Source organism: Vombatus ursinus, unplaced genomic scaffold (assembly GCF_900497805.2).
Source record: "Vombatus ursinus unplaced genomic scaffold, bare-nosed wombat genome assembly UNPS02014805.1, whole genome shotgun sequence".
Lineage (NCBI taxonomy): Eukaryota > Metazoa > Chordata > Mammalia > Diprotodontia > Vombatidae > Vombatus > Vombatus ursinus.
Genome location: NW_020954583.1, coordinates 17,921,782 through 17,930,787, shown reverse-complemented (window position 1 = coordinate 17,930,787; position 9,006 = coordinate 17,921,782).

Genomic DNA, 9,006 nt, shown 5'->3' with positions numbered 1-9,006 from the left:
TGTGACCTTGGGCAAGTCACTTAACCCCAATTGCCTCACTAAAAAAAAAAAGAAAGAAAAAAAGTTGTTATGAGTGTAATGGAATACTATTGTGCTACAAGAAATACCGAGCAGGCAAATTTCAGAAAAACCTAGAAAGTCTTACATGAACCGAAGCTGAACGAAGTGAGCAGAACTAGGAGAACACTGTACACTGTAACAGCAACATTATGCATTGATTAACTATGATTGATTTAGCTCTTATCAGCAATACAATGATCCAAAGCAATTCCAAAAGACTCATGATGGAAAATGCTATCCACATCCAGAGAAAAAATTGATGGAGTCTGAATGCAGATTGAAGCATACTATTTTCACTTTAGTTTTTTTTTTCATGTTTTTTTTCCTTTTGTTCTGTTTCTTCTTTCTCAACATAACTAATGTAGAAATACGTTTTACATGATTGCACATGTATAACCTATATTAGATTGCTTGCTATCTTGGGGAGGTAGGAGGAGAGAGGGAGGGAGAAAAATTTAAAACTTGAAATCTTATAAAAATGAATGCTGAAAATTGTCTATATGTAATTGGAAAAATAAAATACTATTTACATTAAAAACATGGAAGCATGGTGGTGCTTTTTACAGAGATAGTGAAGTTTGGACAAAGGGAGGGCTTGGGAGCAAAAGATTCTAAGTGTGGTTTTGGACATACAGATGTCTCTGGGACCTCTGATCTGAAATATTCTATAAGTGATCTGGTACTGAAGCTCAAGGGAAAGACTTGACTTGGATTTAGAGATTTGTGAGACATCTGCATAGATATGATAGACACATGGGAGTTGATGAAGTTATTGACAGAGTTTAGAAAGAAGAGGGTTTTGAATAACACTTTGGAGGGCATGATGTAGATGATGGGTCAGCAATGGAGACAGAGTAGGAGTAATCACTCAAGTAGGAGGAGAACCAGGAGAGAGTAATGTCATGGAAGCATAGAGGATATAAAGTATCTAGGAGAAGAGGATAGACAACAGTCTCAAATACAGCAGATAGGTCAAGAAGGACTAGGACTGAGAAAAAACTACTAGATAGGCTATTGTTTTTGTTGTTCATCCTTCATTCTCAAAGAGGACCAATGATGTCACAAGGGCCATGTCTTGACTTGAGCATGAATTGGATTTAAGAGAGGCGGAGCTCTCCTCCAGAGTCATCAGAGTCCAAGACTTGGAATCCTATATGAAGGCAAAAGGCAAACATTTGAGAACCATCAGAACTTTCTTTTTTTAATTTAGTCTTTTATTTTTCCCCAATTACATGTAAAAACAATTTTCAACATTTGTTTTAAAAATTGAGTTCCAGATTCTCTTTCTCCCTCCTCACTCCCCTCATTGAGAAAGCAAGCAATTTGATATAGGTTATACATGTGTAGTTGTGCAAAACATTATTTCCATATTAGTCATGCGTAAAAGAAAACATAGACCAAAATAAAAAAAAACTAAGAAAAATTAAGTTAAAAAAATTATGCTTTGATCTATATTCAGTTCTTTCTCTGGGAATGGATAGCATTTTTCATCATAAGTCCTTCAGAGTTGGCTTGGATCATTGTATTGCTGAGAATAGCTAAGTCATTCATAGTTGATCATCTTACAATATTGCTGTTCCTATGCACAATTTTCTCCTGGTTCTATGCATTGTACTTTGCATCAGTTCATGTAAGTCTTTCCAGGTTTTTCTGAGAACATCTAGCTCATCATTTCTTATAGCATAATAGTATTCCATCAAAATCATATACCACAACTTGTTTAGTCATTCCCCCAATTGATGGGTGTTCCCTCAATTTCTAATTCTTTGCCATCAGAAAAGAGTTGCTACAAATGTTTTTGTGCATAAATGTCCTTTTCCTTGTTTTTAAATCTCTTTTGGGATACACACCTAGTAGTGGTATTGCTAGGTCAAAGGGTATGCATGGTTTTGTAGGTCTTTAGGCATAGTTTCCAATTGCTCTACATAATGGTTGAATCAGTTCACAACTCCACCAATAGTGCATTAGTGTATCAATTTTCCCACATGTCCTCCAACATTTGTTGTTTTCCTTTTCTATCCTATTAGACAATCTAATAGTGAAGTAGTACCTCAGATTATTTTTAACTTGCATTTCTCTAATCAATAGTGATTTAGAGTATTTTCTTACATGGCTATAGACAGCTTTGATTACTTCATCTGAAAACTGACTGTTCATATTTTATCAATTGGGGAATGGCTCTTATTTCAATAAATTTGACTCATTTCTCAATATATTTGAGAGATGGGGCCTTTATTAGAGAAAGTTGTTTTGAACTTTTTTTCTATAGTTAAGATTGCTAACTGTATTTCCCTCCATCCTATTTCTTCCCTGTTTATTCTGTTCTCTCTCTCTCCTTTCACCCTGTTCCACCTCAAAAGTTTTGCCTCCCCCAATCTGCCCTTTCTACTATCAGCACTGCTTTGCCTCTTATCACCTTCCTCTCCTACTTTCCTGTAGGGTGAGATAGATTTCTATACCCAATTGAGTGTGTAAAGCATCAGAACTTTTAAAAGTTTGCACAGAGACATGCATTTTGAGGAAGTTAATGAGAAATAACCAAACCTTTTAAGTACAAAAAAATTAATACTTCAACAATTTGTGCTTTTCAAATCAAGATAAACCAGCTAGGAACTTAATGTGAGAACTTTCAGAGTATTCTGTACATCCAATCACCAAATACTCCAGAAAGCTATTTCAGAAATATTGGGGAGGGGAGCATCAAAAAGACAGCCAATCCTGAAGTTTATTGTGTATAAAGAGATAGTTTAGAGTTACAGAAAGATATATAAAATGCATTGCTTAGTTCTGTTGAATTATTTGGATTTTAGCTCTGCGTCTGCTACCTGTGTGATGTTGATCAAGTCATATGGAATATATTTGGAAATGAAGGTAATGTAAAAACAATGAGTTTAATTGATTAGATATGGCAATTAAGAGATGATTGGTAGCTTTGGAGAGACCAGTTTTATTTGAGTGATGAAGTTGGAAGCCTTATTGCAATGGATTGTGGAGTGAGAGAGAGGAGAGCAGTTAAGGCAGTAGGTGCTGAAAGCTTTTTCTAGGAGTTTGGTTGAGAAAGGGAGGAGGATGTGGGATGATAATGTGAGGAGATTGTAGGGTGTAGTGATTTTTTTTTTTAAGTATGTAGGAGATTTGGGTGTGTTTGAAGGTAGCAGGGAAAAAACCAGTAGATAGGGCAAGGTTAAAGAACTGAGAGAAAAGAGGGATAATTGAGGATACAATCTGCTGGAGAAAATGGGAAGGGGTGGAATCAAGTGCATATGTAGAAGGAGATTTGCCTTTGCAAGGAGAAGGGTCACCTGTTTCAGAGACTGGGTGAAAGGAGGACAGAGTGATGACATCAAAGAATTTTAAAGTAAAAAGAGAGAAGAGGAAGGTCACATTGAATAGCACTTTTTCCCCCAAGTAAAATAAAAAGCAGGATCTTCTACAAAACGCAGGGGAAGAGGCTGGTGTGGAAGGCTTGAGAAGAGGAGAGAAGCTCTACAATAGCTTTTGTGGGGAGTGAGATAGGGAATCAATTAGGGAGGATAAAAGGATTGCCTTTCTACCCAGTAAGGGCCCAGTAGACATTGGACAAAAGAAATGTGTAATGTAGTCAGTAGAGTTCTGAGACTTTCTCTAGCACAATGCAGCAGCTTGTGAATAAGGAAAAAAGAGACAAGATGATGGGAATAATCCAGGCTGAGATTTGGTAAGAGACAAACAGTGATAGGAAAAAGGGGGCAGGTACTCTGTAGAGCTGAAATGGCTAACTGTAAGACGGAGATTGGAAATGGAAGAAGGTAAAATCAGACAAAGATAATGACCTGAAAAAAATACTGAGGGATGGAAGGATCAGAGGTCTTGATGAGGGAGAAGAATAGATTTAGGAGAGATGAGAAATTGGGAAATTTTGGAATGGAAGGAAATTATAGTCAGACAGAAAAATGTGAGAGTTTGGAATTAAGGAAGTAAGGGTAATGGTGAGAGCCAATGTGACACATCCCTCTGTGATTTGAAATGGATGGGGGAATTATGACAATGTACTTTAAAGGAAGAGATGTTGGTGAGGGAGAATCTGGAAATAGTAGTTAAGGATCAAGGAGTATTCTGACTCCCCCTCCCTCCCCACAGGACCAGTGCGTTTGGAAGAAACAACGTGGTGGGATTACAGTATCATCAGAGAAGGGCCAGATCTCAATGAAGGCTAGTAAATGGAAGGAGTATGAGAAAAAGAGATCTAGAATGATAGGAAGTTTGTTCATTAGGGAAGAAGTATTCTATAGTGCACAGTGGAAGGTGTGGAAGGGTTTGGAATGGGATATAGATGGGGTCTAAAGGGTGTTTCAGAGGGTGCTTGGCTGGACCTGATAATGGATCCAAACTTGGCCTGCTGCCGTATCCATCCCTCCTCTGAGTGAGTACTTTTGGATTATGTGACTGAAACCCCCCTATGAAGACTGGGCTTCCTTTAACCTTGATTTTTGGCTTGAAGCTTTTGGGATTGGGAATGAAGCTTGACTTCAGGCTCTTATAATATGGCTATAGAACTGGGGTATGTGTTTGTGAACAACCTTGATTTTCTCTTGTTAAAGCTGCTGGCAGATGGGACCCATAGTTGTTTTTTTTTAGGGGGGTGGAGAGTGGTTATAGGGGAAGAAAGGTCTAGGCTTGATTAATAAGTTTACATTAGATGTTGATTTCAAATTTCAAAAAGCAGGAGGAGAATCCATTGGGAATACAGTCAAAAGTACTTAGCAAGAAGAGAAGTCAGGACTGAAGCACTGTCCAAAGTCATGGAGGGAATCTTAGGGGACATCAAACCCAACTGTCTCATTTTATAGGTGAGACAAATGAGGCACAGAGAAGTTAAGGGACTTACTTAAGGTCACACAGTTAGCAAGTGACTGAGGTAGAATTAGAATCAAAGTTTTTCTGATTCCAATTCTAGTTCTCTATTTACTATGCTATGTGGCTTTTCAAAAAACTTTCCCAACTCCCCTCCCCCACAAAACAAACAAACAACCCTCTACTATCAAAACACACTTGAATCATTGCCAATTTTCTTCTGTTAATGTGTGCGCGTGTGTATACACATATATACATAATAAAATAACAGGACCAGCCCTTGTCTTTTCTCTACTATCTAGATTCCAATGGTTAAATTCCGCATAGAAAGATTCTTCTCTGAGACTAAAAATGCAAATGCTTTAAGGTTGAAAAGTGAGAAGAGTGAGGTTTGAAACCTGGCTCTGCCACTTACTATACATATATATATACATATATACAAATATATGTATGTATGTATGTATGTATATGTGTGTGTGTGTGTGTGTGTGTCTGTGCGAGACAGTGTGCACATGTAAGTATTTTAAAGTACATCTTAGAATCTTAGACAGGGAGTTGTAAATAGCATATACCTGCAATTTTGTGCTCTGGTTGTTTCTTCCAGGTCATTTTTCAGTTTCTTTGAGTTTTAGTTTCATATTGTATATATCTTTCCACTTATTGGCAGAGGCCATGCACTTGTCATTTTAATAGCTCTATAGTATTCCATCATGTTACTATATAACCATTTGCTTAGCTATTCCCCTATTGTGAGCCATTGGAGTTGTTTCCAGTTTTTCAATATTATAAATATATTCCTTAGGGATTTAGGGAGACATTAGTCTCTGATTCCACCATTCTCAGTAGAAGTAACTACACACAGGAGAGAAATTGTCTGATTAAAGGGAAGATAAAAGGAAGAAGTTTACTGATTCATCATAATGTAAACATGATGATCTAAAGCTGTCAGTGACCCAAGACAAAATAAAATAATACCAGCCCTTGTCTTTCCTCTACCATCTGGATTCCAATGGTTAAATTCCACTTAGAAAGATTCTTCTCTGAGACTAAAAATTCAAATGCTTTAAGATAGGCATTGAAAAGTGCCACATTTAAAGTGAGAAGAGTGGGGTTTGAAACCTGGCTTTGCCACTTACTTCCTATATGACACCCTAGGCAAGTCATTTAACTTCCCTGGGCCTCAATTTCTTGGTTTATGAAATGAGATGGTTAGGTTGGATTGCCTCTGAGGCCCTTTTGACTCTAAATCTTCCATCTTAACATACCTAAAACAAATCTATTTATGTAATATAACTCCCTCTCCCCACCCCCAAGTGGTAAGACATTTCCATTTTGGATATTAATACCTTGCATAAAAGGACTTTCCTATTCTAAGTGGGCAAGGTAGTCTAGTCAGTTTTTCTATGTAATATGATTTCAGGGACGTAGGAATGATCTGCTACTAAAAATATATCTCTTATCCAGATCACAGTATCTGTGATGACATCTGTGTGGGTATTATTCTCTCCAGTTTCATAGAATGTGTCCTCTCCACTCGTTCTTATTCTGTACTATTTATTCTTTGTCCATGGCATTCTGTAAATCCTCCATAGGGTATTTTTTAAGATTTAATAAAAATTTATATTCTTTCTCTCTCACTCTCTCCCCAATGGGAAAAAAAACAAACAAAAACAAAACCAAGAACTAAACACTTGCAACAAATACACATAGTCAAACAAAAGAAATTCCCTCACGGGTTACATCCAAAAATACATATCTCATTCTGTACTTTTGAGTCCATCAGCTATCTCTCAGGGAGGTGGGTAGGTTTCTTAACCATCAGTCTCCTGGAATTGTTGGTTTTTGCATTGGTCAGAGTTCTTAAGTCTTTCAAAGTTGTTTGTTGTTACTATAGAAATTATTCTACTGGTTCTGCTCCTTTCATTCCACATTAGTTCAGTCCAGTCTTCCATGTTTTCTGGCTGTGGAGTTATTCATCTAAAGCCCTAAGTAGCTTCTTTGTGTGTGTGTGTGTGTGTTTTTTTTTCTTCAGTATCTTTACTATATATCTGCTTTGTCTCATAGCCTCTTTATATGAACAACTGCTCTCCTTTTTGGTTGGCCTCAGGAATGTCTTGGACTCTACTTCCTTTATATAAGCCATTTCTGGTAACAAGTTTTAGCTTACTTGCATCTAACACACAATGTTCAATTGCCCTATGGGATATTAGTCATTTTAGTTCTTCTGAAATTGTGGTGTTACATACTTTCAAAATGTCAGTGGATCTAGGACCTCAATTACATGAGCAGTGTCTCAAATTGTGCCAGTTACAACCTACTCATACTTTTTTGAAAGCCAGACATTAAAGAGATTTGCAAAAATATTTAAAACAATGCCACTCTTCTCACTTTTTTTTGTTGTTTTGGAAAATACAGTTATTTTAAAATAACATTAAGTATTTTAAATACAATGTTATTTATGTTGACATAATAAATTATTTTTAAATTAATATTTTAAAAGTATATGTTTTAGGGGCAACTAAGTGGCACAGTGGATAGAGCAACCAGTCATGGAGTCAGGGGGACCTGAGTTCAAATCTGGCCTCAGACACTTACTAGTTGTTTGACCATGGACAAGGCACTTAACTCCAATAACCTAAAAAAAAAAGTTTTAATTTCTAATATGGTGAATATTGAACTACATAACCCACATAAACAAAAGCTTTTGGGGGTTCTCAATAATTTTTAGAGTGTAGAGGGATCCTGAGGCCCCAAATTTTGAGAATTCCTTCTCCAATCTGATGTTACCCTTGTATGCTAATTTGCTGGCTAAAGTGGATTAGAGTATTTTCTCCTTGTTGTGGTGACTGCTTTTCATTGGTTAAATTTTTATAGGAAATGGTCATTATCAACAATAATGTCTTTACCTTTATCTGCTATCTTTCTTTCACCACCAACGTTTTATTTGATTGAGTCTGATTGGAGTTGTACTGTAATTATATATAGTATTTTCTTTCATCTCTAAACTTTTTTCTGTTTTGATATAGAGGCACATGGACGGTATAGTGGATAGAACACTAGGCTTGGAGTCAGGAAGACCTGAGTTCAAATCCTGCCTCAGACGCTTACTATCTGTGTGCCTTTAGACAAGACACTTACCTCTATTTGCCTCAGTGTAAAACGGGGATAATAATAGCATCTACCTCCTAGGGTTGTAGTGATGATCAAATAAGATAATAATTGTAAATGGCTCTCTGAACTTTTAAGTACTGGATAACTGTTAGCTATTATTATTATTATCATTAGATTTTGATCTTTAACTAGGTTAATGGTCTGATTGTATACAGAAAATTCACTTGAAAATTATTTACATAACATTGACCACTCATTTCTATCTATTAAGATATAGTCACTTTCATTTTTTTTTGGGTGGGGGTGAAGGGGAGGTGATATTCATTCCTTGACTATATCTAGTGCCTGGGCTTCCTCATGATATAGAGGCATGAAGCTTTTTACAAATACTCTAAAAAGTTTTGATCTTTTCCATTTATTTTTAGCTAACCAAATTTTCCTTAATTTTTCATCATCTTTGTGGATTCACCATCTTTGAGACAACTGGAGAATCTATTTCTTAGCGATTTTGAGATTCTTTAACTCCATGAATTCCACTGGATGTATTTGGTCAAGTCCAATGGCTTTCCCTGCCTTGATCTTCTTTTTTTTTAAAATTAATTTATTTTGATTTATCAACAATCACTTCCATAAGGTTTTGAGTTTCAAATTTTTCTCCTCCTCCCTCCTCACATCCCTCCCCAAGACAGCGTTCAATCTGATACAGGCAATACATATGCATTTCTATTAAACTTATTTTCACATCAGTGATGTTGTAAGGAAGAATTAGAATCAATAGGAGGAACCACAAGAAAGAGGAAACAAAACAAAACAGAAGAAAAAAATAGCAAATAGTAGGCTTCGATCTGCATTCAAACTCCTTAGGTCTTTCTTTGGATGTGGATAGCATTTTTCATCATGAGACCTTTGGAGATGTCTTAGATCCTTGTACTGCTGAGAAGGATTAAGTTTATCAATATTAGTCATTGTACAATGTGGCTGTGATTGTGTACAATGTTCTCC